This window comes from Uloborus diversus, chromosome 7 (assembly GCF_026930045.1).
Source record: "Uloborus diversus isolate 005 chromosome 7, Udiv.v.3.1, whole genome shotgun sequence".
In the NCBI taxonomy this organism is placed as follows: Eukaryota; Metazoa; Arthropoda; class Arachnida; order Araneae; family Uloboridae; genus Uloborus; species Uloborus diversus.
Genome location: NC_072737.1, coordinates 168,716,096 through 168,742,720, shown reverse-complemented (window position 1 = coordinate 168,742,720; position 26,625 = coordinate 168,716,096). Strand labels below are relative to the sequence as shown.

At 33.3% G+C, this 26,625-nt stretch overlaps 1 long non-coding RNA gene across 1 annotated transcript in view; it reads right to left on the bottom strand.

The window, feature by feature from the left end:
• The window catches only part of LOC129226506 (uncharacterized), a 157,889-nt gene that overhangs the window by 19,271 nt on the left and 111,993 nt on the right, over positions 1-26,625 (bottom strand). The window contains exons 3-4 of the long non-coding RNA XR_008580790.1: positions 23,587-24,103; positions 15,722-15,828 (exon numbers count right to left, since the gene is read on the bottom strand). This is a non-coding gene — a long non-coding RNA (uncharacterized LOC129226506). The remainder of the gene's footprint in view (positions 1-15,721; positions 15,829-23,586; positions 24,104-26,625) is intronic.

The window sequence follows — 26,625 nt, the reverse complement described above, 5'->3', positions numbered from 1 at the left end:
CCTAGATGGTTGCACTGCAAACTGAAAATATTTTACCATTCACTTTGCCCCGCTATTTCACCCCCTACGTAAATTGTAACATTAGAATTGGTAATATGCGTTAAAAACCACGAGGCCTGAGGAAAGTTTTGACCCCCCCCCCTCCCATCCCCCGGTGTTTATGTCCTTAGAATATACCGCTCGGGTCCTAGAATTTCTTACTATGTTTCATGAAGTTTTTATTTGCCAATGGGTTTTTTCCTATAAATGCTTAAAAAAACTGGGTTGTTTAACAGATAAAATATCCAAGCTTGGCGCTTTCACATTTAAGCACATAGGATAGGAAAAGGAAAATAAGTGAATCTAATAATGATAACAAAAACGTCACTGTGAAAAAGTTTAAAACGGGAGAATGTAAATTTAAATGAAGAAAGAATAATTTTTATGCAATACTTCCAAAAGTTAAAGTTACATTAATATATGAAAACAGTAAGTGTTTTTTATGCAAAAAAAAAAAAAAAAAGGAAAGAAGAAAAAAAACTTAACTTCAAAAAAAAAAAAAAAAAAAGGAAAAAAAAAATGCATTTTAAGAGTGAAAAATGAGATTTTCCAATTACTCCTTTGCACAAAAAAATAAAAGCGTTTGTGGAAATTTTCGTTTGTACAGTAAACAAAACGGTTTAGACATGCTGATTTTTCAGTGTATATCGTTTACTAAAACCTTTCCTTTACTGAACAGGTCTCTGCTGTCCCCACCATCGCTGATGAAACTGATTGAAAAATGGAATCTCTCTCTCTTATGACGTCATCAATGTTATGTGAAGGTGATGTCACGTGCAGTAGCACGTGAGAAAGTCCTTGGAAAATTCTACCATCTCTTCTCATCGTTAAAAAAAAGAGAGAAAAAAGCATCCCCCCAGTTTTTAAATCCGACGTTTTTTTCCTTCTCCATCGTAATGCACAGTGCGGTGATTTTCCCTTTCACGACAGCAGTAGGATAAAGGGGGGTGGTAACAAATTTTCTAACATAACTCTTCAAGGTTGCGTTTTTTTCCAGCTTGGAGCCCTATTCAGACATTTTGAAGGTCGGTTTTTTACGGGCGGAAGAAACTTAGTATCACACGATCTAGGAAGTGTTCCCCTTTTTCTTCAACCATCAAATATGTCTTCCTTCCGTTTTTGTGATGACTAAGCACGTTGATTCACCAGGAAGTAAATATTAAGCCTTTTTCGCAAAAATAAAACGGGGAGTATTAAAAGCGTTCATTAAGGGAAACACAAAGACGATGATGATATCAGAATCAGAGGTTATTCAGATCATTTAAAATAAAACTGTTTTTAATCCGATATTTTGTATTTAATTCTAATGTTAGTTTGAAGCACTAGCGCAGCCAGAAATACCTTCTGAAGGGGGGGGGGAGGGTGATCAAAAATACCTTCTGGAAGAGGTTTTTGATACAAATTACTTTTTTAAGGGGACTTTTCGATCAAAAATACCTTCTAAAGGTGTTTTTTTTGATCAAAACAGCCCTATTATATGCATAAAATATTGTATTAGAATTTGCATTTCAGTTAAAACTAATGGCTCTAGGGGGTGTTTTCACCCCCCCCCCCCTTCCCTTCGCTGCGCCACTGGTTTGAAGGTTTCAACCAAACTTCTACTTCCAACAATCACACGTATTTTCATAATTAATTTTCCATTGGAGAAAAAAAATATTTTGAATTTTGAGATCTTGAATTCTCAAATTATCTTTCTTACAATCACGAATTACGATTGGACCCTACTCGTTGGGTTTCGTGTTTCTACTAGTGGTTTTTATCGTAACCATAACTTGAATTCAAAAGGTCAAAATTCAAATGAATGCCAGGGGCTGGATGTTGTGTGCTGGATGCTGGATGTTGTGTGCTGGATGCTGGATGTTGTGTGCTGGATGCTGGATGTTGTGTGCTGGATGCTGGATGTTGTGTGCTGGATGCTGGATGTTATGAGCTGGAGGCTGGATGTTGTGTGCTGGATGCTGGATGTTGTGTGCTGGATGCTGGATGTTGTGTGCTGGATGCTGGATGTTGTGTGCTGGATGCTGGATGTTGTGTGCTGGATGCTGGATGTTGTGTGCTGGATGTTGTGTGCTGGATGCTGGATGTTGTGTGCTGGATGCTGGATGTTGTGTGCTGGATGCTGGATGTTGTGTGCTGGATGCTGGATGTTGTGTGCTGGATGCTGGATGTTGTGTGCTGGATGCTGGATATTATGTGCTGGATGCTGGATGTTATGAGCTAGAGGCTGGATGTTGTGTGCTGGATATTGTTCTCGCGGAAAAAGGATTGTGTAAAGTCGAGAAGGTCGTTTATAAATAATTCGATTCCGAGGCACATGGACCATTATAAGCACAGAAAAATAAAAATCAAAAGACGCGGAAGGACGCGGACGTCATTCGACGGTCAAGTGGTAATAATAAGCTATTCGTGATTGCTCAAAACGAAAAGAAAAAAAAAAACGAATGTTCTTTACAAAAACAAAAGTGATTCAGCTAATTAGCTCACTTTCGTGAAGGAAGGAAATTGTATTTTTATACGACTTAAAAGAAAAGATAATACAAACAAAAATCCCACATATTAAAAAGTGTTACTTTTAAGGAATTTTTTAATTGTTGATAAATTATTCAATTTTCCTCTTTTTCCAAAAAACTGTCAAAATTTAGTAGCAGAAATATATAGATATGAATCCAAAACACTTCAAATAATAGATTTAATTTGTCCAATGAAGGACTTGTGATTACTGAATAACAATAAATAATTCTTTTTCGATTTCTTGAATTAAAGATAGGGTAGACTGACCGAGTGAATGAATAAGTAAGCGGAATTTTATTCTCAAAATCCAGGAACATCGTTAAAAACTGCAGCATTTGGTACATAACAGTAAAGAGCATTTTTCATAACGATTTGCAATTATTTGTAAAAAATTGGGAGATCTTTTAGGTTCTACGTCAGCTTCAAGTTTTTTCGAGATTCAAATGGAAATTTCCTTTTAATCAAACCAGTGAAGAAACGCCCTGAACGAGTGGACAAACATAAAACATTTTCTAGCTTTTTCTCTCTTTGAAAATGAAAAAAATAAAGTTATTACTTACAATAGGGTCGTTTCCGAAATTTTTAAAGTATTTTTTTTTTCTGAAAGAGCATGCCTAAAAACATAGGATTTGAACATTTTTTAAATAATTTGACAAAGTTTAATATTTAAAAAAAATATTTTAATCGGTGCGCAGATTCAATTTTATTTTTTACGCTTCTCTACATGACAATATTTAATTCGCTTCTGAATTATCATAACCTGGAAACGCGGTAGACAGCAAGCGTAAACATTCAGCGTGAAAGCGGATTGCTCGCCAAAATACAGCACTTGTGACGTCATAAAGACCACGTATTGTTTGAAAAATTAGACATTAAAAATATATATATATATATATAAATTAAATGTTGGGAAAATGAAAGTATTTTCTGGGTCCATGTTTTTTTTTTTTTTTTTGCTCATTCTATCAACTTTAGTGACTAAAAGCAGCACTTTTGACTGAAGGTAACAACCCCATTTCATCTAAGAAAAAAACTTTTCAAACTTGATTTTTTAAAAAGAAAACTACAAAATGCCCCTTGACTGGGAGATGTTCATTCCCTGGCTGGTTCACTCTATAACTAATTTTACACTCAAATATCTCTATATCCATCTGACACCAAGAAATGGTTCAAGTACATCATCGTTCGAACTTTTCTTTTTTCTTATTAAAGAATAAGTTACTTGTCAACTTGTCATTACAGTTGCCATCTTGAGAAAACGATATCTTGCTAAGTTAGCCTGGATCTCTCGAATTACAGCTTTCTTGTAAAATGATACCTCAAGTAGTAACAGCAGTATTTATTCGTTGAAAACAGCGAATATTCATGAGTACTGAAAATCGGGTATAATTACACACCTACAGCACGTACTGAATTGAGAGGGTGCGTAATTGTTTTGCTGGTGGTAAGAGAAGTGAAGATTTGCTAAACTACGAAATAAAATGAGTAACGATACTGTTTGACCACGGATTGTATGTAATCTGGCAATCTGCCAAGTAAAGACGATTTCATCCAGCAAGGTAGATGGGAAAATAGCGATGGGATATTGATACACGCGTTTTATAATGTCACTAGTTCCTTATTCATTTATTGCATTCTCAGAAATAAAATAAGGGGAAACAAAAGTAGTTACCATGGAAACAACAAAAATAAAATAAAATATTTTCATTTCGTTCAGGAACGCAAAAGCAAAATGGTAAGCTCAAAACTTTGTTGTAAATAAATAAATCAATTAACTTTTGCCATGAGAATATAGATCGAATATAATTTAGATTTGAAAAATGTTGCTGTGAGCAAATTTTCATTTTTACAAAACTAAGGCTAAATAATAGAGAGGCAAAAGTGCACATCTGAAAAAAACCAACTAACACCCCTATAAACTAATAGATATGTCCATTTCCGCCTATAAACCGGATATTGGCCTTTCCATGTAATCGATGGTCAAACAGTATGTTCTTGCAACATTTTTTCAAACTACAGTAGAACCTCTCAATGAGAGACACTAAGGGGACCGGAAATTTTATCCCTTAAATAGAGCTGTCCCCTCTTCGGAGGTATATGAAATGATGCATACAGTATATTAACTCGGAATAATTTCGTACTAAACATGTACTATTAGCATTTAAGATAAAAGCTAAGAATGATTTATAATGAATGGAATTCAAAATAAATGAAATTTCAAATGTTATTCTTCTGATAATTAAAATTTAATAAAAAATTTGGAAATGGCATAGTTTTGTAACATACATGAATTATTTTATTTTGAGGTAGTTTCATGACTGAATATGAATGTGCATGAAGTTGTTCGGTTTCATGGAATTAAAAATTTAATAGGATTTAAATTTCAATCAGTGTTCACATTTTAAGTTTTTTACACAAAGCTATTCATGGGCCGTTAATTATCTTTCGTCTGTGAGCCTACTTGAAAAAAAATACTAAGAGGAGAAAACACGCATGCAAATTTTAGCAAGAATTTCACAATACATCATAGTTGTACACGTTAATGTCAAACTTTCATTAGTTAAATTTTAGATTCCTTAATAATAGTAAAGTCAATACTTTGTATGATGCATTTATACATTAATTGTTCTAAGTTTTCTCTGTAACTGTCCCTTAAATAGAGTGTCGCTTATTCAGAGGCAAATACATAGAGGTCCCAATTCAAAGGGACTGGGACCAGAAAAAATGTCCCTTAAATAGAGGTGTCCCTTATTTGGAGGCGTCCCTTACAGTAGGTATTACTGCAAATGATTCTGACATATCATCGTTGATACTTATTATTATTATTATTATTTTCTTTCTTATTGAAAAATAATAGTCACTTGTCATTTCATGTTTCCTTGAGAAATCGATATCCTGCTATGAGGCTCTCAGTTTATAGCTCCTTTGAAAAATGATTCCTCTACCCACCGCAGTTTCTATAATTAATGACAGGTTAATTAATGAAGGACGTGTTATATAAGAAGTAGAACCTCTCGATAAGGGACACACAGGTTGCGTTCGACGAACCTCACCGGTCCACCGGTGAATAACCGGTTACAAACCGCAGCGTTCTATGATCAACCGGTTACCGAATCGGTTACCATTCTAAGCAGTTGATTGGTTGATTGGAGCACGTGATCATTAGCTGTCACGTGATTAACTAACCGGGCGCTACAGGTCGTGCTCGTCGAACGTAAGCGTAGAAAGCTGGACGCTTTCTCGCATAAATGAAGGTGTCCTTCCTGTAGGACAGCGTTTCCCAAAGTAAGGTCCATGGGAATCTGCGGTGCCGTAGGAATAGGCAAGGAGCGCTGTGATGTGTCCGTGACACCAAATATTTGTTGTTAATTAAACAAAAAAGGGTTGATTTGTCATCAAAGTCTCAACTGGTTCAATATATTTTACTTCAATAATATTTGTAAAAAGTGGTAACATTGTTTCTACATAATTTCTGGTCTTTTCCTCAAAATCCACACAAGTATATAAACATGATGTTTAACTATCTCTACTTACGTATATACAGTTCTATTTTCCATTCAAAATTTCCATTTAAATTCCACAAATAATTAGGGGCCCTGAGAAAATTTACATTGTTCAAAGGGTGCCATGACTTGGAAAAGTTTAAGAACCTAATATGTGTACAGGGAATATACGAGTTGATGCATGCATCCATGCAGCGTGTATAAACTTAGGTTTATTTAATAATAAACGTCAACAATGAAGTTTCAACAGCAAAAATGCTTTTCCTATACTGAATTGTTGAAATTAAAAAATTTTTGAAATGAAAAATGAAACTTTTAACAAAGATTAAGAAAAGAACAATTTTGTAACTATAGTTTGTTTGAAGTCATCTATTATACATTGTTTTTTATTTTTATTTTTTATTTTTTTTTATTGTGATCGCATGTTACAATTCAGTGCATTGCAAATTGCAATTAGCATGGACTTTCCCGAGTATTTCAAGATAAACTGGTCCAGGATCGTGCACTTATCCTTCCGCGCTAAGCACACATGAATCTCTATAAGCATTTCAAAATCCCTTTTTTTTAATACTGTAAATGCTTCCAGGCATGTGCTTAATTTCTAGCAGAAGAAGTAGAAAAAAAAAAATCTTCATATTTTTTTTTTTTTTTTTTTGCACTTAAATGGGATATAAATCGAAAATGTTAAAATTTAACTAGAACCGAAAAGAAGTGCTGGAGCTATGCTCCAGTGAGTTCCCATGCAAATTAAGCTCTTCCTCAAGCACTCATGACATCTTTCACCAGTTATTTTCAGAGAAAAAGTGAATTTTTGACCAGTAAATTTGAAATTTCTGATTCGTTTACAGATTAATTGTATCCTTATGAACAGCCCTTGTATAGAATGCTTATTTATCAGAGATAAACACACTAACATACCCATTTAACACAGCTAAAACTGCTGTATGTATATGGCTTTTTTTAGGATGAAACATTGTAGCACCGGCGATACCCCCTTATGAGTGCCATTCGGCCCCCTGTTCCACCCTTAAAGTTATCAGTGGTTCCGAATGGCACCTCTAAGGATGCCATCTGTCTCCCTTTGGCACCTTTTATAGGTGCCATAGATGGAAAAATGGCCCCTTAAGGACGTGGCTCTTTGCGCTACAATGTTTCACCCTAAAAGGTGCCATACACAACCTGCAGTTTTAACAGTGAAGGGACCAGAGAGGTATCTCATAGAAGTACTACTGTATTTTAATTTCGCGAAGACGTTCAAAAGTCAATTTCTTCAATCAATGACTTTGAATGTATCCAATCACGTTGTTAAAATTAGTTATTCGATATCGCACTAAGGAATTGGTATTTGTGGAAAAGTACTCGCTAAGATATTAAAATTTTACATATGATTTTAAACCTTCTAATATTTGGTGCAGTATTTATTCAGATAATACTAAGCTTATTTGTATTTCCAATGTTTTTCTCAACTAGTCAAGTGCAAAGCGGACGGGGCAAAGTGAAATAGTTCATACCGTTTACTTATTTAATTATCCTTATATATTATTTCTGAAGCCTGTTTTTGTTTTCTACGCGAGATTTTCTTCAATTCTTGATCGATTTCTTTGATTTACACCTTATTTTAAAGCTTATCGTGCAGGCTACTGACGAAAAATAGACCCACGGTCTAAAAATTGTTTTTTCGGGCAAAAAAAAAACCTGTTTTAAAAAACAAGAATGAGGTTTTCGGTTAAATTTATAACTTTAACTTGCACTGTTACCGACAGAGCTGAATAGCTTGATCGGCAGAGCGTTCGACTGGTAATCAGGAGAATGCGTGTTCGGGCCCACGTCCGGACAATCTGCATCAAAAAATTAGAAAAAATTCGCTCATTGCATGATCAATGAGTAACAGATTTGAGGGAATACATGAGGTAGAAACGCTCCTAATAGCTGTTATGAAAACTTCATGCAACACGGAGCTAAATTAATGCTCAATTGTAAGGGTTTTTTTTTTTTTTTTTTTTTTTAAAGCTTTGGCTCCGGGAAAAAAATTAAAGCATAATGTAAGCGAAAATATAAGCATCAGGTTTAAGATTTCAGACTACATTGGAATTGTTTTTTGTTCAGTAAAGTATAATAAATCGTATGTTGAAATATAGATTCTTCTAACGAGTTTTTGACTCTTTGTACAAATAAAAAAAATACTACCTTAATTTAAAGGGTAATATATATATTTTTCTTCTTTTTGCAAAAAAACAAATAGCGTATCACATTTTTACTACATTTGAAAAGCTACGCTTAAAAAAGAACTTAGTTCAAATTATTTTGTAATTTAACCGTAATGTTAAATGATGAACATGTGCTGTCATCTACGTTATAACGGTTCAAACAGCCCGCGATAACAAATTGTAAAAATTTTCAGAAAAAAAAAACACTTCTCGGCAAGAAAAAAAATTTAAAATTACCTGTGGTTTTTTTTTTTTTTTTTTTTTCCGGTAGAGCGTTCGGCTATAAACTGTCTGAACTTCGGGCCAGTTCGGGCTGTCCGACATAATAGCAAATTAACAGTAATATTACGCATTACATGTACTCATAACATACAACAGATAACACACGTAATAAAATAAATGCAGTTGGAATGCTATTTGGTGTTTCGATTCCTTTATTCAGGCTACAGTTATTATTCAGATAAGTTGACTGCTAATCGAAGGGTGTTCTTCCCTTTTTTTTAAGCTTTAACTCCGTCCAGACCACTGAGCATTATGTAAGCATAAAAAAAAGCATTAGATATACCTCAAGGGAATCCTTTTTGTGCAGAAAAACATTTTCATTGTATGCTGAAATGTAGATTTTTCTAATAGCAGTGTTCGAATTTTTGTACAAATGAAAAAAAATACTACGCCAAATTAAAACTACGAGTTTCAACCAGTAAATCTTTAATTATTTATTCGAATACGATATAAAACATTAAAATTATTATCAACTTCATTAGTAAGAAATCATTTTCTATTCCTCTGCCTTCGGCTGAGAAAAAAAAATACATTTTGTCTACGCTCAAAAAATTACACTTAAAAAACGGACTCAGTTCAACTGGTTTTGGTTTTGAATTTTAAGTGTTCGATTAAAAGAAAAACAAGTGCGGGCTTTTAAGCCGTACATGTTAAAGAAGCCTGATATGGGAAATTGTTGAATATTCAAAAATAAAAACACTTATTTTTTCAACCGAATTTATTACTTCTCTAGAATGTTTGTTTCAATCGCTACGTGAGATCTTCCTCATTCTTTAATCAAATTCCATGTTTTACGAATAATTTCAAATCGTATCATGCTGGCTAATGACAAAACATAGACGCATGATCTTATTATATTTTTTTCGGCGAAAAACTTTTTTACTGTGTTTTAATACGCATTCCTTCAATGAATAGCATTCGAAAAGGAAGGCACAGTTGCTAGGTTTGTTGGAGCGTCGTACTGTAAATCAGAATGGAGCCAGTTCGAATCCATGCCACTAACTATCTCTTTAATGTTTCTTTTTTTTTTCCGTCAGATGCTCACATGGGCAGGACTGTATTTGCCACAACCTGTTTTTTTCACATGCAAAATTACTGATTTTTCACGTGTCACTCAGCCACACTTTTAATGATATTTATATTTGCATTGAAAATACGTACAACCAAAAGGGGAGCGATGATCAAATGATCACAACGTTGTATTTAACGAGGTTTTGCTACAGATGTCTTCAAATTACATGCCTTCTCTTGTACGCTTACTTTTTTCCGTTTACTTTTTTCGGTTTTTCTTCATACTGTTCTTTCTTTGAAATTTTTAAAGAGCGAAATACCTTATGAAACGATTCGAAGTACAGTGCGGAGTTCCGCACGGGTCGACTGGTTTACTAAATCACTTACTTATTCAATTATTAATTGATTCAATTACTTTCCTTCATTTTAGTAATTCGCTTATTTACTCATTCATTCACTTAATTTATTATTCATTTTCTATTTTACTCACTCATTTATTTTTCCTCATATATCAATTAACTAATTTATTTCTTCATTCATTTATAGTTTCATTTTCTTTTCATTTAATCATTCATGTGATCGAAAACATATTTTATAATCGAATAGAAAATAGTTCATAGGAAAAATGTTTCATTTTTCACTTAGCTCCATGAAATAAAAAGTGAAAAATTTCTACCCTTTTCTGTTTTCTTTCTTTCTCTCTTTTTTTTTTTCTTGAATGAAGAAATTTACGACCAAAACTAAAACATAATGTTTCAATGCAAGTTTTATCACAAAATATATTATTATTTCTTTATGTACTGTAATTTTTAAATCCAATTTCCAATTTGTTCATTTTAAAAAAAGTAATTTGTCTAAACCAGCGTTTCTCAACCGGTGGACCGCCATCGGTCCGCAGAGATTTTTGCTCGTCCACGTTAAAAAAGCAGCCTGTTTCAAAAAAAAAAAAAGGGCGGGGGGACACCACGATAGTAGAAAACAAACGTCGTACACAAAATCTTTTACTTGAATTTTGTGATTAATTTTTTGTACTTTTCTACGATTTTTCAGCAAAATTTAATATTTCTGTATAATTAGTAGAATAATCACTTATTCTTAACAATTAAATATTTTTGTAACAGTTCTTTAACACAAAGTAAAGTTTTAATCAAAAATTTATGTTGTTCATAATTATCATTGTATTTTTTTTAAAACGAAAAAAAACCCCTTAGTCGTTTGCAAAATGCTCTCACAAGTATTTAACGGTCCTCGAGTTGACAGTCCCCCCCCCCAAAAAAAAAGAAGAAAAAAGAAAGAAAATAGGGAAAAAACCTCACCTTTGCGTTAAAAATGCACATTTTTTAACAATCCGCAAATCAAGTTTTTTTTTTTTTAGCAATCACGATTGCTTATTGTTTTCACTTGACTGTTTTTGGCGTCTTTTGATTTTTCCCACCGCCACCCTCCGCACCATCACCGTCGACGGGCTCCTCACGATGGTGTTCCTACAGCGAAAGCCGTCTCCTGGTTGCATCCATGTCCTACACACACGCGCACACATACACAACTACACACGCGCACACATACACAACTACACACGCACACACACACGCACACGCACACAAACACACATACACCTACACACATACAGAAACACACACACGCATACATACAGACACCCACACATACACACACAAAAACATACACACAACTACCCACACATTCATGCCTTTACACAGACACAAAGACATATGCCTACACACACATACACATACCCCCCCCCCCCACACATTCATACACACAACTACCCACACACTTATACCATCACACATGTCTACACACACATACACATGACCCCTACACACAAACACATACCCCCCCCCCCACACGCACAAACACACACGCCTACATACACACATTCGTGATTGCGAAAAACATAACTTGAATTCAAGATGCCAAAAATTCAACTTTTCTTTTTTTTTTTGCCAAGGGGAAAGAAAAGATTTAAAAAAATCGGTCCGCGATTTTTTTTAAAAGCACTTACCGGTCCGTGGATCAAAAAGGTTGACAAACGCTGGTCTAAACTAGAGAATTTTGTCCCACATTCCCTTACATATAACTATAAATATACAGGGTGAGTGCAAACGAAAATATATGCAGTATTTTTAAAACTATTGCACACATTATAGTAGGAGATACATGGATTTGGAGAGAAATATACCAAATTTTTTTCTCCCCCAATAAAGTTCATTTACACAAATGTGCAACGCATAAGCATATTATTCACACTAGCTCGATCTTCCCTCCGTTGTACAGAAATGTTATACTGCATATACACCAAAATTTTACATTTAGTACTACACCAAAACCCCAAGAACTTTTACAAATATCTTATACAGGAAAGAGGGATGCCCCTAAGAGGGGAGCGGGGCGCACAGTGCCATAAATTTTTTCATAGGTGGGGGGGGGGGTTATATGTTTTTTGTTGTAAGGGATCTCGTATTCTGGGGGAGGGGGCTGTAGTATTTGAGGGCGCACGAGAATGCTCTTTGAGGGATGGGCATCCCTGTCTTATATCACCTTAAGCTATCCTTTATACGTACACGTGATTTGCAGAATGAGGCCAACGCCCCCTGGCGAGAGGTGGAATATTGAAGCGAAATTTTGAAAAATCAATAAATGTTAGCGGTAAAGGATGCTGTTCGCAGCAATTTCATTTTCTTTTCGCTTTTAATTGGCTTAAAGTTTCATAAGATATCAAAGTAAAACTTAATTTTAAACAAAAACATGTGACGGAGATGTGACGGTTCTTTTCCAAGGAAAAAAAAATTAAACATTGCTTAATTTATTTACTTACTTTTTAATCCTTTAAAATTGATTTTTAGCTCGAGCTAATTCCTTGTAAGAAATCGTAGTTTCAAATTTAGCAGTATTGTGCAACCGTATCAAATATAAAAGTAAATTAATTCATTAATTAATTAATTAATTTAAATAAATAAATAAATAAATAATTAAATAAATAAAATAAATAAAAAAATAAAATAAAATAAATTTAGGAAAGTTAAAACAGTTTGACAACAATTAAGTGAGGGAAAGGTATTATTTAAATTTTACTCATCAAATAGCTCAGTGAAACAAATAGTGCTTAAACCTACTTAAATTTTTTTAAATGACAAACACTGCAATTTGCAGAAAAAGCGAGATTTTGTTGGAGAAAAAGAAACATTTTCGGAAGAAAAAAAATACTATACTAAAAAAGAAGCATTATATATTCTTCAGGAATAGAAATACCATGCTTATAACTTTATTGAATGAATTAATTCATTCAAAACTCATTTTGCAAATTGATACGGGAAATTGCAACTTCAGTAAGGTAACAAAAATTTTAAATAAAAAAAATAATTAAATAAAAAAATATTATTTATTTATTTATTAGTAGACAAACATTCCTATCTTAGTGTAGATTCTCTTTTTTTCTTTTCTTGTTTTATTTTATTTTAAAACTTGTTTTTGTTTATTTATTTATTTTTTTAACGCAAACGCTACGGGTGTTTTCTTGGAGTACACAATTTAAATAATTTCACATTATTAAACGTTTTGCTAACGCACATTTTGACGTTAGCAAACTTCTTTTCCCAATGAGGTTTTTGGGAATAGTTGTCCCAATTCCAATGTTATTTTATTTTGTTTTGGAAACGTTATATTTACGCTCGTTTGCAATACTTGGTCAAATACTTCACAGTTGAAGCAAAGGTAAAATAATTTGCGCGTATTAAGTTTTTTCTTTTTCATTATCAAGTTCTTGCCCTATCTTTCTCAATATCTCAATATAGATTGCGATAAAGGTGACTTTAATTTGTCAGAAATAAATTGAAGTTAAATTTATTTGTTTATTTCTTTTCATAAAATATTTTAACATGCAAAATTTCAAAACAGCTGGAAAATGCATATAATGGGATAAATATCAAAACAAAATTCATGACTTGACTTTTTTTTTACCACAATTTTTTTTTCAAAATTTTATTTTACAAGTTCAGTCAGAAACATACGTATCAAGATAAAGAGGCGGGTCTAATTTCTGATCTCAGTCACTTTCCTATGCCGGGCTGATGAGTGCTAATAAGCACGAAACTGCAGTCCTCGGCTGGAAATGACTGATCTGGCGGTGTATTTCATGTAAGGTCACCGCTAATAAATAAAAAAAATCGAGAAAAACGTCGGAAAACTAATAATTACCCTCACGACCTCCCCCCCCCCTGAACCAGCGCTTGCGAAAACAAAATGATGCAATTTTATTTTCATGCCATAACAACGATAACAAACTGTTACAAGCCGTTGGAGTAAAATAATATCGGGGTGTGACTCACAAATACAAAAGTAGAAAATAATATTCGAAAAACTTATTTTATTGAAAAATTGGACAACATTTTTTATGCATTTGAATAAATAAGCAAATTATTTAATGCTTGAAAAAAAAAAAAAAAAAAGACTCCGAATGAAGAACTGCACGAGAGTTTTTATCTAACAACATCCCCCCCCCCCAATACGCGTTTTGATTGTTATTTTTAAAATGAAGTTTACCTGTCAACTGCAGAGCCTGATCATTCTGATATTGGACATGGGGCACAATTCTATTTCAGGACCCCCTTAGGGCCTGACAAAGGTTTTTGAGAACACTGGGCATGAAATTCATTTTGTGCTCCACCCCTCCTATTCCTGCTTATTCTATGTAATGAAGCTGTAAAATATTTCAATACTTGCGTATTAGCACAGCCATGCTAAATTTGGTGATACCTCATATCAAAATATAGTACTATATATTTAAAAAGTAGAAGTTATATAGTGTACAATAATTATTAAAGATGTAGTTGCACTTTGCCCGTTGCAGTAAACCGTAAATATTCAAGTTATCTATGATATAACTTTTAATAGTAAATACAGACTAAACTTGGAGTGGTTTTAGGATTTGCACAGAGATCAAGTTTTTAAGGGGAATTTTTATCAACAAATAAGAGATTTTTTTCCTTGTCTTAGCATTTGCAAAAATATCAATGACATCATTGTACTCTAGATTCTGAGGAAAATTATTATTTATTTTGAATTAGCATGATAAATAAAGGGGATTTTGGGCCCCCCTGAAATCTAAGAGGAGGGGCCTGTGCCCCGCATGCCCCTGCGGTAATCAGGCTCTGGTCAACTGTAGGATACACTTTTGGACATTCTTTAGCAAAATATTCTTCAAACCTATTTTTGCAGTTTTTAAATAACTTTTCTTTCTTACTAATTATTTCTTTATTAGGTTTTGAAAGAAAAGCATAGTGGGCTTTTCTACAGAAAATAACCACACATACTGTCTGCCCATATAGAGCCCTATAGAGCTGTCATGTGTTGGGCAAGATGTCTGCTTTTCCTTGGAATGTAACACTGCAATTGTAACGTAATTTTAATTAAATGTAACATTCTATATTTTAAGTACAATTATTATTTTTCTTGTTACATTCATTGAACAAAGTTATGTATTAAATAAGCAAAATGCAGAGATTTAGAATTTCTTTTCTTCGTGTAGAAATTCTGAAAACATGCTAACCCAATAACAGGTTTGAGATAATTAAGATAAAGCATTAATTTAAATGCTTTATTTTAATTAATGTTCATGGGCATACATGAACATTAATTAAAATAAAGCATTTAAATTAATGTTCATGTATGCCCATGAATGTCTCGAATTATAGGCTATGACAATAATTCTGTATTTCAGTTAATTTGAATTTTCTGATAAAAATAAGAAAATACATAATCAATTTAACAACTGTCTTTAAAGAAAATAATTAATTAAAAAAAAAAAGAATTAAGTTTGAGATAATTAAGATAAAGTATTAATTTAAATGCTTTATTTTAATTAATGTTCAAGGGCATACATGAACATTAATTAAAATAAAGCATTTAAATTAATGTTCATGTATGGCAATGAATGCCTTGAATTATAGGCTATGACAATAATTCTGTATGTAAGTTAATTTTGAATTTGCTGATAAAAATAAGAAAACACATAATGAATTCAACAACTGTCTTTAAAGAAAAAAATAAATTTAAAAAAAAGAGTTAAAAAAAACTGTCCACACACACACGCACATACAATATAAAGTTTTAAAAGGTAAGAGAAAATATTATAAAATGAAAACAACTTACTATTGGATGACTTAGGAATGGTAATTCTCATCTTTTCCGAAGCTGTAAAAAGGCAATAATCCACATTTCGTATCCAATAAACGTCTCATTTAAATTCTTGAAGAAATCTTACTTCTGTTAAGTCAATAACTGATAATTAATATGTTTTCATCTTTTTCAGATAAGTACTTCTTTCTTTAACAACAAAAATGGAAATGTTGTGAAAAATTTCTTTATTTGAATCACATACAACCAAGGGCACCAATATTAGGGGGACAAGGGGGGCTCAACCCCCCCTCCCCTTGGAAATGCGAACTTCCTTGTTTTTAGTGCTTTTTTTCTTTGCAAAAATGTATAAAAATTTCTTTTCCAGCCATTAATGAATAAGTTATTAAAAATGCCAGATTTTAATCTCTCTAATATATACTGAAATCGCTTTCCATGGGGAAAATATTCTGCTAAACCATGAGGGAAATTTTTGAGCCCCCCCCCCCCTCCCCTTAAAATTTTGCATATGGGCGCCCTTGCATACAACATTTTATATCTTAAGTTTTGTAAATGTAATGATCAGAATTTTCCGTCACAAAGGAATGAAGCATAAAAAAGTTTATTTTCCCTATAAGGGAAAAATTCAACAATTTCACTCTACTTTTCAATATATTTCATTCTACAAAAAGCAAAAGTAAAGACAGCCACTTTTATGAGTGAGTTGACATTGAGAGGGAAGAACCCACCTATCATTACATGTATATTAGAAATGAAGTGGCAGACAGAATAAGCCTTAAAACAATTTTAAAATGGAAATTGCTACACGTATTTTAAAGTTGAAATGAACCCATCTTCTTTAGATATAAATGAAGCTATGTTACGAAAACAGTTTTCCTTGCAGTGAAGAAGGGCTTTCTTGGAACCACGAAATGCGAATTAAAATTTCCTTTTCACGTTTATGCCTTTAGACTTTATTTAGTTTTGAACTCGGTTGATAAGAGATGCCAAAAACTCCCGATTTTGTTCGTATTAGACGTTTTTTGCAACAACCAAGAATAATGGGCTGTTAATAAATGATGTCACATGTATTTTCAACTTTTTGACCCTCTACCCACCATTTCTCACAAAGACACTTCAACATAACCCTCCCCCTTTGTCACATGTCACAATGACATGTGACAAAGGGGGAGTTGTTTCAAAACAAGTTTCATCGCATGACGTCATCACACTTCTTGTTGTCCCTCCTTCCTTTTTGTCACAAACTGTCGCAATTTCACGAATCTCCCTCCCCTTCAAAGCGTGACATAATTTGTGAACAACCCCTAAGTTTAAAAAAAAGAAGAAATGTATATCTGTATCTAAAAAATACTTTCTACTATTTTAATAGCCTAACTACATTGGAAAAAAAAAAAAAACTATCCCGCTTCTAAAAATTGATCGTTATGAAAAAAAAAAAAAAACTTTCCATTTATTTATTTTTTTCCCCATTAAATTTACTATTCACATACCTCGGCTTAAAAAGGCCTAGTACCATTAGTATATCGACATTTTCCAGTCGCATCTCGTGAAATTGCATTATCCCAATCTAGATTAAAACATACACAAATAAAAACAAACTAAAGGTCCACTAGAACATTTGTATGGGCTTTATTATCTACTAGAAAATCGCCCGTCAAAGTATGACGGGTGAAAATTGCTTCTACATTTGAACGAAGCCATTGCCTGTTTGGTGATATTTTGATAGTTGAAATTGTAACCCTAACTCCAGTGCATGAACCCTAAGATCCAGTTAGAGCCGCTATATAGACAGGCCGACGCATCAGCTTAAGTTTAGCCATTTTGGACCGGATTTTTCATTGTTGCACTGCTTGGGTTACCACAGCAAAGTTTCGGCTATCGCCAAATTTGCAGAAAATAATATTTTATTTTATAAACAATTCACGTGCCGCTAGTAATTGCTTACAGTGAACAATCACCAACGCGATAACTCGCCAGAAAAGACAACCACTCAAACATGCGCTCCGGTCCAAAAAGGCTAATCTTAAGCTGATGCGTCGGCTCGTATATATAGGGGCCTTAGATCCAGTAGGTAGCGTTCATTGTTGACCATTTTTTCGTTTCTTCGTTCCCCTGAAATGACAGGCATACTAGTACTGTCTAACCACGGATTGTATGGAAAGGTAAACATCCGGTTTACACGCGGAAATGGAATCATTTATTTGTTTTCAGGGACGTCAGATTTTGCAGATGTATGTTAGCCTCTCAATTAAGCAGAGTCTCATTCAAATGAGCGGAATACGCGAATAAAATTTTTATTTTTCCCCTCATTCGTATGGAGTCGCCTTAACTGGATGTTTGCCAATTCCATACAATCCGTGGTCAAACAGTAAAACAGTTAAGTTACCGGATATAGTTCAGCCTTGTCACAATAAAGCCTTTCCCTGCATGTCAAACATTACCGAAAAGTATTGTCAAATTATCATGTCGTGGCGCGAGTTTCATTGGTGGATGACGTCAGGATCGTTCGATCATTCGCCTCAGAAATATTTGCTCGTTTTAGCCGAGACTTCTATTTTTGTACGTGTTATGCGTGAACGCCACAAAACAGCAAACCAAACTCACTAACAAAATGCCCATTTTAGCAGCGGTTTCTCTTCAACCTGGTGGCATTAAAAGAGTTCAGCTGTAATTGCGTGTCAATAATTCAGGATGTAATCCCACAACTAAGATTCAATTTTCATTATTCTTCAAACAATTTACACCTATTAAATTGTATTACCCACCATTTACAAATACATTTAACAGCAGCAAAAGATTAGTATTTAAGTGTAGAAAAAACATATGATAAAAACCTACAATGCTAAAATTTTTAAATAAATAAGTGGAATTATATTTTGAGACAGATTTAGTGTTGAAATCTGAAAATTAAAGGACTCGACCTCTAACTGTATATGGGAATTTAATTAAGTTTGGTTTCACGAACTACAAGTGACGAGGAAAGTATTTCGAGACATTTAGATTAGAACTTATTTCAGAAAATGCATATTTCAGTTCGTTACATAAAAGTAGGATTTAACGCTCTTCCGTAAAGATTAAGCAAATTGAAAACTTTTACGAAATTCAATGAAAATGAGACAACAATTTTCGTTGAGAAAATGTTCGTCTCGTTGCTTTTGAACTTAAACGTACTATTATACTTTAACGATATCTTGTGTAAGTTAAAACAGAAGCGTAATAATTCGCAACTCCAGAGCTCGAATACGCTACCTTGCGGTAATAAACAATATTAAAGAAAAAGGTAAAACATTCCATTCCACGTGTTTTCTTTGGGGTAAATTACAGGCTTCAGACAGTTTATGATGTAATGTAATTTCAGAAGAACATAAAAGAAAGCTTTCCACAAACACGATGAAAAATTACTGTCATTCACTAAGCGTCAAAGCAAGTTATAAGTTACGGCATTTGTTTGTTTTACCTTTTTCATCCGCCACTAGACAGTGGCTGCAGCGTCCCCTATAGTTGATTGGAGTTGCGAATTATTTCATTGCAGAGAAAATAATACATTGGTCGATATTGAATTCAAAGACTTGCGAAGTTCAATTTTGAAGAAAATGGAAATAATAACTAAGTATACACTCTTTGAAAACATTAAAAAAATAATTACCAATGAAAATATTAATGAATGAGCCTTTTGGGGGGGGGGGCAGAGTAAAAGAAAAAAACCAAAAAGGAAAAATATAAAAGAAACTAACGTAGGAAAATGACGAGGTATTTCTGCTTTGGAAACAAATTATTTTTACAGCATCATCATCATCATCATCTTCATTATTATTTATATTCTTGTTACTATTATTATCACCTCTGAAAATCATAGAAGCATAAAATAGTTTAAACAATAATTATATCTGCCGCTGGTGACAAAGGAAAACTGCGTCTTGTTCTCTAGCTTGGAGAATGGTGAAGTAGCAATATACATTCCAATTCCAAACAAATAAACAAATTATCGTTACTCTCCATATGTAGTTTTTTGACCCCCCCCCCCCCAAAAAAAAAAAACGTTGCTGGAATAGTCGGGAAAAGCTGATACAGGACTAGAAATTACGAGTCGTTTGCACTTTTACACTCGAATGCCGCCCCCCCCTTGTACCTATCACTATGTGTGGTTAATTCGGCTGGGGGAGGGGGGTCTAAAGACAGCTTTATATTTTGATCCTGACCAGAAGTCGAGCAATCCCTGGTCCAGCACCTCTAGAGGTATTGATTTGGAATGGAAACTTGGAGGAATTTGCGACCACGATATTTTTAACGCGCACCAGTTGCCATTAATGAACACGAATGATATTCTACTGGCAGACATGGAGCCCGTGATCCCCTAGTTACGAGTCCAACGCCTTACAGATTAGGTCACCGAAATTACGAGTCTAGGAGATGGATTTAGTAACCGTCTGTCAACCACTTGGCGATAACTAACATAATTTAGCACCAAGAATGAGATTCCATCGTCTGCTCGGTGATATTGCGATATTTGTAAAAATTGACCATAGAATTCCATGTTCGACCACATCAACCATGTCAATATCAAAAATATACAACAGATATATTTTTAAAATATTTTCCAAAAAAAATTCGTAAATATCTCTCATTTTTTACACCATTTTGGCTGAATACTTTAACTTAAATCATCACTTTGTTAGCATTTGTTTACTCAAATAATACACAGTTTTCATGTATTTTAACTAATTAAAATATTTTAAATTCCTTAAAACACATGTAAGACCTTTAATTGTTTCAAAATATGCAATCCAGAAGACTCGATAATAAAAAGTTGTACGGTATTTTCACAAAAAGTTTGCTACAGAAACAGCTAATTCGGAAAATCTATTGGTAGTATTTGATAATGTTTTTCAGACATAATGTGTTCTAAAAATTCTTTCAAAATAATAATAATAATAATAATAATAATAAATAAATAAATAAATAAATAAATAAATATATAGATAAATAAATATATAGATAAATAAAAATAAGTAATAAAAATTAGTAAAATAAAAAATTAAACACACCAAAAAATAAAATGAATAAATATGTGGAACAAATAATGAAAATTAATAAATAAATAAAATAAATAAATAGATGAATTAGTGAAGGAATAAAGTAATGATAATGTGGTCAAACCGTAATGAAAAGATAAATATAGACTGCATAAAATTATACAAACTTTCTAAATATTAGCAATTTGTTTTGTAATTATAAGAGCAAAAAAGTTAAAATTCCTGCTCATGTTTTGTAACGGATTAATTTTTCATCCGATTTTAAATCAATTGTTTAAAAACCACCGATAAACAAAATTCAAATAACATTAAAAAACTTTGTTATTGTACTTTTATTTTATGCTGGTATTGATTATTAAAAATTATAAACTTTTGCCCTTTGAAATTATTTTAACTGATGTACACAATCCGTCCAGAAACGCTGTATACAAATGTCATTACTCCGCACGTAGAGTAAAAAGCTCTAAATATTTCAAAAAATGAAATTATCACTTAAAATAGAACAATTTAATATACTGTTTGACCGAGGATTGTATGTAATTCGGCAATCTGCCAAGTAAAGACTATTCCATCTGAATGAATCTAGCAGGGAAGAAGGGAAAATAACGATGGGATTTTATGAACGCGTTTTATAATTTCACTAGTGCCTTATTCATTTATTGCATGCTCTAAAAAATAAAATAAGGGAAAATAAAAATAGCTACCATGGAAACAACAAAAATAAAATAAAATATTTTCATTTCGTTCAGGAACGTAAAAGCAAAATGGTAAGCTCAAAACTTTGTTGTGAATAAATAAATCAATTTTTGCCGTGAGAATATAGATCGAACATACTTTAGATTAAAAAAATGTTGCTGAGAGCAAATTTTTATTTTTACAAAACTAAGGCTAAATAATAGAGAGGCAAGAGTCGACATCTGTAACAAACCAACTAACACCCCTATAAACTAATAGATAAGTCTATGTCCGCCTATAAACCGGATATTAGCCTTTCCATGTAATCGATGGTCAGACAGTATCTGGAGACAACGCCTAGAGTCAATGTTTGAAAGTGCATTTATTTCATTCCAGCAGTTAATATCAATAAAAAATATATTTATAAAATCCATAGGTCTTATTAGCATATTAAAAGATCATAAACATTACTGCTCCAAGAAGAAATCTATTCAAAGCATACAAAAGTGGCAATGGCGCAAAATTTAAAACCAATGAATTTCCTTACCTGTCTCTGTCCCGGAGCTTCTCTACAACTCAACCGTTCCTGTACACATCCCAGACGATACTCGCATATGTTATGCAACAACTCAGTACTTCCAAGTCGCTTGTCCCCCTTCCCCACCTGAAACTTTCCCTAACTGCCAAAACTTTCCATCGCACCATCTTCGTACGAAAAAAAAAAAAAAAAAAAAACTAAATATTTTTTTTCCCTCCCTTTGAAAAGCACTTGAACAACTTTATACCTGAGCATGCAGGTCTCGGTGGTCCCCCAACGGTACCTCACCCCCCGCCTAAAGGAGGGAGGAGAAAGTGAATAGTTTTTTTCTTCTTTTTTATCGTGCGGAGCAGGAAGTTGTACGTCTTTCTCTTTATTACCACACAATTAACAAGTCAATAGGGAATCGCTAATTGAAATAATTTCTCAGAGAGCTTAGTGCAAATGCGAATCTTAGTGTTCCTCCCATTACAGACAATTTGAGTGAAATGCTCTTATTCTAGTTTGAAATAAAGTACAATGTATTTTTTGGGGCTGAACATGCAGTGGCGTAGTGTAAAATTTTTAAACGAGGGGGTTTTCATTTATAATTTCTCCTACGCAAAGTGATAGATATAGATAGAAGTGTATAGATATATAACGTATAATAAATAGAGACAGGGCCGCCGGAGCCAAGGTGGGTCCCTTGTCACTTTGGTCGCCGGGCCCCCCCTCCCCCCCATGAAACATATAAAACTTACACCACTTCAATTCCAAGCCGGGCCCCAAGTTTCGACTAGGCAGACATGGCCTCTCGTCGGCCCTGTAGGTAGATAAAAATCTATAGAGTTGCAAAGAAAGATATATTTTGATATTGGATTTTCATTTATTATTTCTCCCACGCAGGTAAATAGATATGCATAGCTAAATAGACACATAGATATGTATAAATACATACCCGTAAATGTATAGATATATATGTACAGACAGATATAGATATGTAGACAGTAGTTATAGATAGGTATATAAAATAGATTGACACATATGTATAGATAAGCAGACTTATATAGATATAGATATGTATTTACCTATAAAAATAAATATGTATAGATGGGTAGATACAGGGGCATGCACAGGGGAGGAAGGGGGGAGAAGGGACACCTGTTGGCCCAGGCCCAAACAGGAAGGGGGCCCAACATTTTTTAAATGAGGGGTGAAATATAGAGGTAAATAATATGGAGGGGGATCCGTAAAAGTCATTCGTGACGGGTCCCAAAACTTCTGTGCACGCCCCTGGATAGATATGAACAGATAGAGATATAGATATATACACGTAATTAGAAAGGCAAACGATGGATATATACGCATAGATACAGATAGGTAGAGCTGCTGACACATTCAAAAATTATATTTCTTTGAAAATATTCTTTTTTTTTGGGGGGAGGGGGGGGGGCATTGGACATTTTAGACTTAGTTTTTTTCTTTTCTGCGAATGGAATTGTTTTTCCAACACAGCATTCATTTGCTTGATAGGTTGAGTAAGAACAATAATGTAGACACCTATGCTATACAAAAACTACACTCTACTTTTACAACAGTTACAATTGTACATATTCATTACTTATACATACTGTTTACAGAAAAAAAAAGGATACATTTCGGTGATATCGACTTCTCTACCTCTTTCACTGACTTCTATGAAGCGACTCCCTCATCATATTCTTCAAGTTATTTTTTCTTCAAATAATTTTGAACGAATAGAAAACCAAATCTTTCAAAAAGATATGGTTTCTTAATTCTCGTTAATAGGTTATAAATTCAAAAATATTGAGTATTCTCTTCGAAACATGAATTAAAGGTACTATTACTTTGTGGTTATTACAAATCTAAACTTAAGATTAGGCTTAAGGATGAAACTTGTAAGTACTGATTTATTACATAGTTTTCTTGCTCTCTCAATTTTAACAGATAAATAGTTATTAAACAAATTCCTTTCTTTTTAAAATTATCGAAAAATTAACTAATAAACATTGTATGACTTCCAGTTGATGTGATTCAGAGTCATTAGTGACTGAAACTTAATGTTGAAGCCTGATCTATGAGGAGCCTTTTCACACATTACATTTATGCTATGACTGCCTTTGAATAATCTTGAATTGCCATCAATGTTTCCTGAAAAGGGAAAAAAACATAGTATAATCTACTATTTCTGACTAGGAAAACATGATAATTTAAAAAATAATACTAATAATAGTAGCAATAATCAAAATTAATAAATGGTTTTATGAATAATAATGAAACGTAACACTGATGAAAGCCGAAAATTGCAATTTATATTACATCGTTTTGTCTGAACTGCAATAAAAATATAAGTACCACACATTGCTCATGCATCCAAATAAATTAATGAACTTGAAAAATTCAGAACGTATCAGAAAACAAAAGCTGCCACTAAAACACATCTCATTAAAAGATTTATTGAGTGAAATTGCTGCTACAGAATTTATACTACTTTGTCCTCTCAAAAACATTATCAGATTCAATATTCTCATAAAAAACATTTAGTTATATTTAAGAATTTCTTGGTTACCGAAGACATTCAAAGACATTTTGAATGTTTTTAATTTTTACATCCCAGTGTACTTTACGATGTTCATAAAACAAAAAGTACGAGGAAGTACCATAAGCTGTTTGGTTTTTTGGAACTATTTAACCTGTAAGAATATCATTGTACTCGACTTTAAAAGTTCGAATGATCTTTAGTTCGAATTCGCAGTAGGTCTGTGATTCCAAGAAGCCCCTCAGATTCTAGGCTACAGAACAGGAAGATATTGTAATTTTCAAGTTTTAATGTGATTTTTTTCATCTATATCTTATAAAAAATCCTCTTCTTTGAGGACATCTTGAATATTATTTTCAATTGTTTCTCTACTTACAGCCACCTCACTATTAACGCTATCAGCTCACCGCTGATCAAATTCAAAATTAACTTGAAAGCAGATGAAAAGATTTGAAATAAAGACAAAATTTTATCACAAGTGAAATTATCAATGATTCGAAGTACCCAAGTTTGAATTAGAAAGAGTACACTGTTAAAAATAAAATGTTTCACCAAAAAATCGGTTAAATCTAGCAAAATTTAGCTGCAACAAACTTATTATCGATAAGTTTCACCAATGTAACATTTGTTTGTAAAAGCACCATTACATTGGTGAATTTTATTGCCAATACGTTTCACAAATGTAATGATGGTTTTAGTTTGTTTTAATCCTTACTTAGAGCTATTAAAAACATTCAAAATGTGTTAGAGTTCAATCGACTTTTAAATTGCTCAAAACTGCAGTTTCTGCTCACTTAACAGAAACCGCAAAGGATTCTCATCAAATAAGTGCTAAGGTTTAATGGAATAGTGCTTTTACAAACTAATGTTAAACAGAAGCACTAACTTGTTGGTGATAACTTTCAGTAATGGTGCTTTGGTTATCTGAAAGCGCAATTACATTGGTGAATCTTATCCCCAGTAGGATGATTGGTGCCTAATTTTGCGATATTTAACTAATTTCTTTAAAAACACAGAACTCGAGTTTTAACAGTGTATTGTCAAAAGACAAACAAAATTTTAAGCGTAATTTTTATCCTAACACAGTCTAAGGAGCATCGTTTTCCACTACAAGCTGTATTCCTTCCTGATACATCCAACCCCTTATATCCAAGCTGTTGTATACGGAACTAGGGGGAAAATACAAACGCCCAAATATCTATACTTCACTAACAATATGCAAGCAAAAAACGGAAAGATAATGTCTCCCCAAAAGCAGAACATTATTTTTTGCAATGCTTGAAGAAAGTGAAAGCTTAGACGAATCGGCAGAAAGTAGAGGCACTGGTGACAAAAGACATGCGAAGTTCCCTTCCTGGGATCAGACCCCCCTTCGAATGGGGGGATCATAAAAAACTCCCGTTTCACACGTCTTACGGGACCTTTAGGGGTATCCCTCCCTTTCTGAAACCTAAGGGGGAGAGGACTAAGGAATACTTTTTTTGGATGCACCTTAAACGGTTGCAAAAAAAGTTTTCCCACGTGAGCTAACCTTGACTTAGATTATTTCCGTTTTTTTTCGACAAGTCTTATATAGGACAGTGGGACACACCAGAAACCTACTTACCCATATCCGCACTGAAAGGAGTTATAGGGGGTGTATTGCGTTTTGTATGCAAAATAGTCATTTAAAATGAGTTTTAATTGCACTATTTTCGATTTTTTTTTTTACTTTAAAGATTTTCTTTTATATTTGGCAAAAGAGAGAGATAATAATACGTTTGACATAATTTAACGAACAATCGATGTTAATTGTCGTTTTAACGAATCTAAGCGTTTAAAGTTAAAGAAAAGGGATTAAATCCCGCTGCCGGCCAGTATCATTTTACCTAAGGTCCACTCGCCACATAAAACAGTGGATCATGTTGACTTCTCATCTATATATATAAAAATGAATGTTTGTCTGTATGTCATCCATGAACTCAAAAACTACCCGGCAGATTTGGCTGAAACTTTCACCGTTTGTTATTTTTGGTACTGGGAATGTTTACAGACCAGTTCGAAAAAAATCCGATCGATAGTTCCTTTTTTATTCCAATTTAAGTCACAATCCATTGGATAAATACGAATAAAATTATCGGCTGCAGAAATTAAT